The sequence below is a fragment of the Choloepus didactylus genome, chromosome 7 (assembly GCF_015220235.1).
Source record: "Choloepus didactylus isolate mChoDid1 chromosome 7, mChoDid1.pri, whole genome shotgun sequence".
NCBI lineage: Eukaryota > Metazoa > Chordata > Mammalia > Pilosa > Megalonychidae > Choloepus > Choloepus didactylus.
The window spans coordinates 98871185-98879073 of NC_051313.1; the positions used below are offsets into that span (position 1 = coordinate 98871185).

The 7889-nt window shown below is 44.1% G+C and overlaps 1 non-coding gene across 1 annotated transcript; it reads right to left on the reverse strand.

Annotated features, from left to right (window-relative positions):
• Window positions 1-363: 363 nt before the first annotated feature.
• On the reverse strand, window positions 364-471 carry LOC119541006. The gene has a single exon (XR_005218144.1). It is a non-coding gene; the product is annotated as a U6 spliceosomal RNA (small nuclear RNA).
• Window positions 472-7889: the final 7418 nt, after the last annotated feature.

Genomic DNA, 7889 nt, shown 5'->3' on the forward strand with positions numbered 1-7889 from the left:
CTAAGGCCAAACTCACATCCTTTCTGGTCAACCAGTTTCCATGGGTTTCGTATCAATTGAGGGCTTCCACTGGGCTTCCAAGAAGTACCAGTGAGTTACGGGACTGGATGCGGTAGAGAAGCTGAGGAGCAGCCTTGGGGGAGGAGTAGCATCAGGGTTAGACCTGAGGCAGAACAAAGCACACCAAAGGCCTACAGGGACCTGGCAAGTAGGTGGATCTGCCTTTGCAGGCACTGCGTCTAATGAGGGCTGTGGTCCCTCAGCAACTGGCTTTTGCTGATGCGTAAGAAATGGAGGTCCATTATTGATGGAAATTATGATTCGTTTTTCCCCCCAAAAAACCTGTAAGTCCAGATTTTTATAAGGAATCTCATAATATTTTATGAATTTGCATGTCATCTTTCAACAGGAGCCATGATAATCTTGTCTATATGGTTCCAATTTTAGTATGCGAGCTACCAAGGTAAACACTCTCCTAACAATTCAATATTAGCAACTAATTTTAAAAAAATTTAAACAAGACTGATCCACAGGCAGGATTTAGTCCACCGGCCTTGGGCTTGCAACTCTGACAGCCGTTCAGTGTTCCAGATGCAAAGGAACTCAGACTACCTAGTCATTACCCTCCTTTACAGAGGAGGAAATCTTCTTGCTTGTAGAAGCAACAGGAATAGAATCCAGCCCTTGCTGACAAAACTGGAGTCATATTACTAGTGGCTGAATTCAAGAATTCATTACTCTATCCACCAAAGTCCTTGGTGGCTGTGCTGGTTTGAATCTATTATGCACCCCAGAAAAGCCTATGTTCTTTTAATCCAATTTTGTGGGGGCAGACCTATTGGGGTGGGACCTTTTGATTAGGTTGTTTCCATGGAGATGTGACCCTGCCCATTGAAGGTGGGTCATAATCCCCTTGCTGGAGCCCCTCTATGAAAGGCTAAAAGGCAGAGACATTTTGAAAAGAGCTCAGAGATGCTTAGAAAGTAAACACCCCAGGAGAAGCAAGAAGGCTCACAAGAAAAGCTGAGACAAGCCAGAGACATTTTGGAGAAAGCCACTGAAACCAGAAGCTAAACCCAGGAGAAAAGGATCAGCAGAGCCAGCCCAGTGCCTTCCCATGTGACAGAGGAACCTGGACGCCATCAGTCTTTCCTCAGAGAAGGTATCTACTTCTTGATGCCTTCATCTGGACATGTTCATGGCCTTAGAACTGTAAATTTGCAACCTAATAAATCCCCATTGAAAAAGCCAATCCATTTCTGGTATACTGCATTCTGGCAGCTTTGGCAAACTGAAAGAGTGGCCAACTTCACACACCAAGGACTATCATTTCTGTGAATTTTGCTTTGCAATCAGGGAAATCTTAACTGCAAAGGGAGGAAGTGGGAAGTTAGAAATTGCAGTGTTAAATGAAACAGCTTTTTGTTTTTATTTTATCAATCAAAAAATTAAAAACAAGCTATTGCATTAAAAAAAACTTGCAGTATTTTGTTGTTTTGTTACGGAGTTTTTTCTTTCTCTTCTCTTCTCTTTTTTCTCTCTTTTTTATCCAGCTTTCCTTTGGTGAGAGCCAAGTTCCCAGTCCTGCATCCCTCCCGGAAGACCAGCCCTTCTCTGCTGGAAGGATCTGCTTCCAGCTGGGCATCAGCTTGACAGGAGTTTGACAAACTTCTTCATTACAAGAGTTAATAGTAGCCAGGTCAGTAGCCCAGGTATCTAAGGTCCAAGAATTATACCCCACTGTTATCTTCCATGGAGGGCCTTGCAGTTTAATATTAACTCCAAAGTCAACTGCATATCTCCATCCCTGGAAGTGCGGGCCCCTCAACAGATGGCTGGGAGAGATACTTAGGGGTGCCCTGGAGAGTGACAGAGAGGGGCCTGCGCTGAGGTTAAAAGCCTCTGGCAAATGACAGTCGGGGGTTCCTTGGATTCTTCTTAAAACCTTTGGGTAAGTTGGAAATCATATAAAAAGTAAAGCGACTAAGTAATTCTGCTAAAGCAGGTTTGGAGGAAGCGAGGCGAAGGGAGGGGAGACGAAAGCGAGAGGGAGAAGGGGCGGGGAGGGGGAGGAAAACGAGCGGAGGACAGGGCGGCCCCAAGGGGGCGGTGGCGCTGGACTCCGCCTCCCCCGGGGCGCGGTGCTGTCTGTCTGTCCGTGGGACTCTCGGCGGTCGGGTTTGCGGGTGTGGACTCCTCGCCCACCACGGGGCTACGGTGCCGTCGGGAGGCTGCGGGGACGGGACACGGAGGCCCGCTGTAACCAGCCGCGGCCCAAGATCCGCGAACAGAAGCGCTTCCCCTAGCTGAGCAGGGAGTCAGGCAAGCCAGGCGCCTTAGGTCCGTGGGGTGGGGTGGGGTGGGGTGGTGGGCACACCTCAGGAGAGAGTAGAGAGAGTACAGGTGGTCTGGGGAGCAGGTTCTTGAGAGAAGCTTCAAACCTAAATGGGAAAAATAAAGTTCTTAAATTGTCTTCACCCATTTCTCTCCTTTTTTTAAGGTGTGTTTGTTGGGCAGGGGTTGGGGGTGGTAGTGAGGGGAGGCTGGGGACTCTCATTTTTCTTTCCCTTTTTACCATCAATTAATAGAAAACAACATCTTAGCAGTAGGAGGATGTGCTAATAGGTAGGTATTGGGGTGAGGAGAAATCAGCCGGAAATTCTCCTTCACCTCCTCTTCTCATGGGGTTCAATAAAATGGGTCTAGAACGGCTTCAAGGAACTTTAAGGTGTGAAGAGAGCTCATATTTAAGTTGTAACTTGAGTTAATAATGACTAAGGAGGAAGCAAATGAACTCATTTGGCACAGAGCTGTGAACATGACCAGGAGGAGGTACTCCTGAAGACTAATCATGAAGATGCTTTGCACCATAGGACATCATAAATAAGGTGAGGAAAGCAGAACCAAGACAAGCAAAATGGAAATATGTTTCTTCTTGATCGGTGGGTTTGGCTAAATTGTCGTTTCCAAAAGGAAAATGTCAGATAGTTTAGTAATAGAGTAATTTTCCAAACAGGTACACTGGTAATACTATTACAATGAGAGGTTGCGGTACTGACTAATAAATTCTTTCCTATCCAGCAAGAATATTTTTAACCACATGAGAGGAGTCATCTAAATCATTAAAGGCCTGAGTGCCAGAATATTCAGTCCTACCCAAGTCAAGAGCCAACAGCAAGCACAGAACTGTCCAATTATTAACAGCTACCAAGAAAGGGAGGACTAAATTCTGCATATCCTTTCTCCAAGCTGTTGGTCCAATAACTAACATGGAATTTAGTATGATAATGGTTATCTCACTTTATCCCCTGTGTCTGTTGTAGTTTCTAGCATATAATAAAATCTTGATAAATGTTTGTGGGATGTACTGAATGCCTAATGTTTATCACATGTGTTTATTGTATTACCTTAGAAATAAACTCTGAGATACAGAGTTACAGCCATCTTCTCAGATGGCATCCTTTGGAATCTGGTTCTTTCACTTAAGCATGTTAGAGCAGCAAGGAACTTTAGGGATGGGTGAATCCAACCTAACTGTTTACAAGGAAAAAACTTGAGACATAGAGAGGGAAAGTCATTTTCCTAAAGTGGCACAGCCTGTGGAGCTAGGATGAGTGCCTCTTCTGGCACCTAGTCCTGTCCAGGATGGTCAGAAGGTCAGAGAGAAAGAGCCATGTTTTATTAAAGTAGATTTTCCTTAGGAAAGAAACAGCAGGAGAGGCATGCAGCACAGATGAGGAGAGGCTTCTGCAGTGTCAGGAAGCCCTCTGCAGCCTCCTAGTTCTAGTGCTAGGCAGGTGTTTTGGTTTGCTAAAGGTGCCGAAATGCAATATACCAGAAATGGGTTGTTTTTTTAGAAAGGGGGCTTATTAGCTTACAATTTTACAATTCTAAGGCAGTGAAAATTAAGGCATCAAGAGGAAGATACTTTCTCAGAAGAAAGGCCCCTGGCATCTGGGGTTCCTCTGTCAGGTAAAAAGACACATGGCAGGCGTCTGTCGCTCCTTCTCTCCTGAGTTTTGTTGCTTTCAGATCCTGGCTTCAGTGGCTCTCTCAGCTGCTCCAGAGGCTTTCCTATGTAAGATCTCTGGGTGTTTTTTCTCTCTGAGCTCTCTGGGATCTCTCTGTCTTTTATCCTTTTATAAAGAACTCCTGTAGAAAGGATTAAGACCCACCTTTAACTGGGTGGGTCACATCTCAATTGAAACAACCTAATCAAAAGATCCCATCCACAATGGGTGTGCATCCACAAGAATGAATCAAAAGAACATGGCCTTCAAACCAGCACAGCAGGTCATAAGGGCAATCCAAGTGACTTGGTGTGTCAGTTTGAAACTATTATGGAACCCAGAAGAGCCATGACCTTTTAACCCAATCTTGTTGGGTGGAACATTTTGATTGAGTGCTGCCATGCAGATGTGACTCACGTAACTGTGGGTGACACCTTTGATTGGGTTATTTCCATGGAGGTGTGGACCCATCCATTCAGAGTGGGTCTTGATTAGTTCACTGGAGTATTTAAGAGAGAAGCTAAGAGCTAACACAGACCCAGATGCTTGCTGACGTTTGGAGACACTTGGAGATGCAGACAGAAGGACGTTTGGAGATGCTAAGCTAAAAGATGAAGCCCAGAGTTTGCCCTGGAGAAGCTAAGAGAGGACCCCCAGACGCTGAGAGAGAAATGCTCTGGGAGAAAGAAGCAAGGAGGTACAGGAGCTGAGAGAGAGGAGCCCAGAGACATTTTGGAGAAAGCTATTTTGAAACACAGCCTGGGAGCAAAGGACCAGCAGATGCCAGCCATGTGCCTTCCCAGCTGACAGAGGTGTTCAGATGCTGTTGGCCTTCCTTCAGTGAAGGTATCCTCTTGTTGATGCCTTAGTGTGGACACTTTTATGGCCTTAGAACTGTAAATTTGTAACCCAATAAATCCCCTCTATAAAAGCCAATCCATTTCTTGTATTCTGCATAACGATAGCATTAACAAACTGGAACACTTGGCAATGCCTGAACTCTCAGATCTAGAAATACCCAGCACTGTTATAGCCTATTCTTCCCTCTAGTTGTTCATTCCGAAAACTCTAAGGAATAATCGATTTGTTTTTTCCACCCGTGTGAAGCAGCTATTTCTTCATAATAAAGACATTGGAATCCAGAGTGAAATCTTCAAATAAAAGCTAGGAGCCTGAGGTAAAGGGATCTTCTTTTCTTTTTGTCCAAACAACCCTAACTGACCATTTCTTCATGTGCTTCCTTGTGGGGGTACCAGATGATAAGGAAAGTCAAACTGGCTGGTGAAATAAAATAAAACTGATTTTTCAGGTCACTCCCTGGTTTCAGTGTTTGGGGGGGGGGACTTCTATAAACTTTTGCCAAAGTGTTTCCCTGATAAAGAGAGTCAGAAGGCTAATAGAAATGAACAGTCCTTTGAAAGGAGACATTAAGGGGAGGAAGTCTTTCTATGAAGAGGGGAAAGCAAACTGATATCTACACTAAGAACCTTAGTCTTATTTCTCTGAGGTGTTTCATACTGAATCTGTAGGAAAATGGACAGAGGATGCTGATGTGTGGTTATACAGATGTAATTACCTCCATCGTCCCAGTCAGTTTATGGTGGAAGGCTTGCTATTCATCGGCTAAGTCAACCTTGAGCTTTCTGGTGCCCATACTTACCTAAGGGATAAGAATTTCAATGACCACCATTAGGAAAGGCATACACACTCACACATCACTCTACCCAACTTAGCTCAGTGACACCCACAACCCCTAAAGCATGCTTCGTAGATTAAGTTCAGGAGGGGCTGCAACTTCTTGCCCAAGCTGCCCTGCAAATGCAAGCCACTGCTGCTGTGCTTGTTGTTTAGAGTGAGGAGGCTGCTCTGGCCCAGGCCATGTAGGTCAACCTGAATCAAGCCATCCTTCACTATCAGAAGACCCAAGAGGTCATCCACTCTCTGCTCATAGAGCCACAGATGCCCACTGTGTTCTGCTCTCTTGGAAGAAGAGCTCACAGGACCAGGGCTTTCCCCATGCCATCTCATTTTTGGTGGGACCTCTGAGCAGGCAGACTTGCCCCCCACAGATGGAGGCAAACCTTCTGGATGTCTCAGGAGACATTTTACTATATCTGTGAAAAGTTTCCCCACGTCTTCAAAGGGAAGTCACCTACATGAAATCACCCCTTTCTGCACCTCAAAAGGAGTCATTGGACTGTATTGGCTGGCCTCCTCTGTGCCTCTGTGCTGTGTGGCTAAGCTCTTTGGGTGTGCCTTTTATGAGGTAATCAGTGCCATCCCTGTGAACTTTTTGTGCCTCCTGGAAAACCAGCCTGACCTGGAGGAGGTCATAGAGATGTTCTAGACCAAATATGAATTCCCAGTGTGTGCTGGGGCTATTGGTGGCACACATATTGAGAACTATTGATGCTATATGTCCTCTTTGGAGAAATTACTATTCAAGTCTTTTGCCCATTTAAAAATTGTATTGTTTGTCTTTTTATTGTTGAGTTGTGATATTCCTTTGTATATTCTGGATATTAAACCATTATCAGACATGTGGCTTCCAAATATTTTCTCCCATTGAGTAGGTTGTCTTTTCACTTTCTTCACAAAGCCCTTTGATGCACAAACGTTTTTAGTTTTGGGGAGGTGCCAGTTATCTGTTTTTTCTTTCATTGCTTGTGCTTTGGGTGTAAAGTCTCAGAAACCATTGCCTAACCCGAGATCCTGAAGATGCTTCCCTACACTTTCTTCAAGGAGTTTTATTGTCCTGGTTCTGATATTTAGGTCTTTGATCCATTTTGAGTTAATTTTTGTATAGGGGTTAGATAGGGGTCCCCTTTCATTCTTTTGGATATGGAGTTCTCCCAGCACCATTTGTTGAAGAGACGATTCTGTCAAAGTTGAGTGGACTTGGCAGCCTTGTCAAAAATCAATTGGCCATAAATGTGAGGGTCTATTTCTGAACTCTCAATTTGATCCCATTGGTTGACAGATAGATCTATCCTTGTACCAGTACCTTGCTGTTTTGACCATTGTAACTTTGCAATATGCTTTAAAGTCAGGAAGTATGTCTGCCACCGTACAATAATAATAAAACATTATTATTACTATAATTAATCTGCATTAGTTTTCTATTGCTGCCGTAATGAATTTACCACAAACTTAATGACTTAAGATAACACACATTTATTTGTTTTACAGTTCTGGAGGTAGAAATCCAAAATTAGTATCAGTGGGCTAAAATCAAGATGTAGGCAGGGTTACATTCCTTCTGAAGGTTCTAGGGGAGAATCCATGTCTACCCCTTTTCCAGCTTCTAAATGCTGCCTATATTTCTTGGCTGGTGGCCCCTTCCTCCATCTTCAATGCCAACAGCACAGCACCTTTTCTCCTCTGTAAACTTGTTTCTATTGTCAGGTTTTCTTTTACCACATCCTACTTCCCTTGAGTTCTGAGATTCCTTCTAGCTTTGACATTCTGTGAGTCTATGTTCTTAAGCTGAGATAAAGAGCATGACAACTGAGAGAGGATACTGGTATGCTGAAACTGTCTAGGAATACTTGAAGGCATGAAGTCTTCTAGTCTCCCCTTCCTGGGCAATGTATATACTCTTGAGATCATTCAATCACCAATGAATGAATGAATGAATGCCTGCTATATACTAAGTACTCAGTACACAAAGGTGAAAAAGATACAGTCCTTGCCTTCAGGAATTCCAGCAGGAGAAAAAGCTGAGTAAACCAATAAAAACAGTAAGAGAACTGTTGTGACTGAGTTAAGAGCAGAGCATTATGGCTACCTAGAAGAGGGCCACCAAATTGAGCTGGGGAGAGTTGAGTAGATCCAGAAGAGGTTACTCTTGAGCTGAGTAATAAAAGACAAGCATGGCAA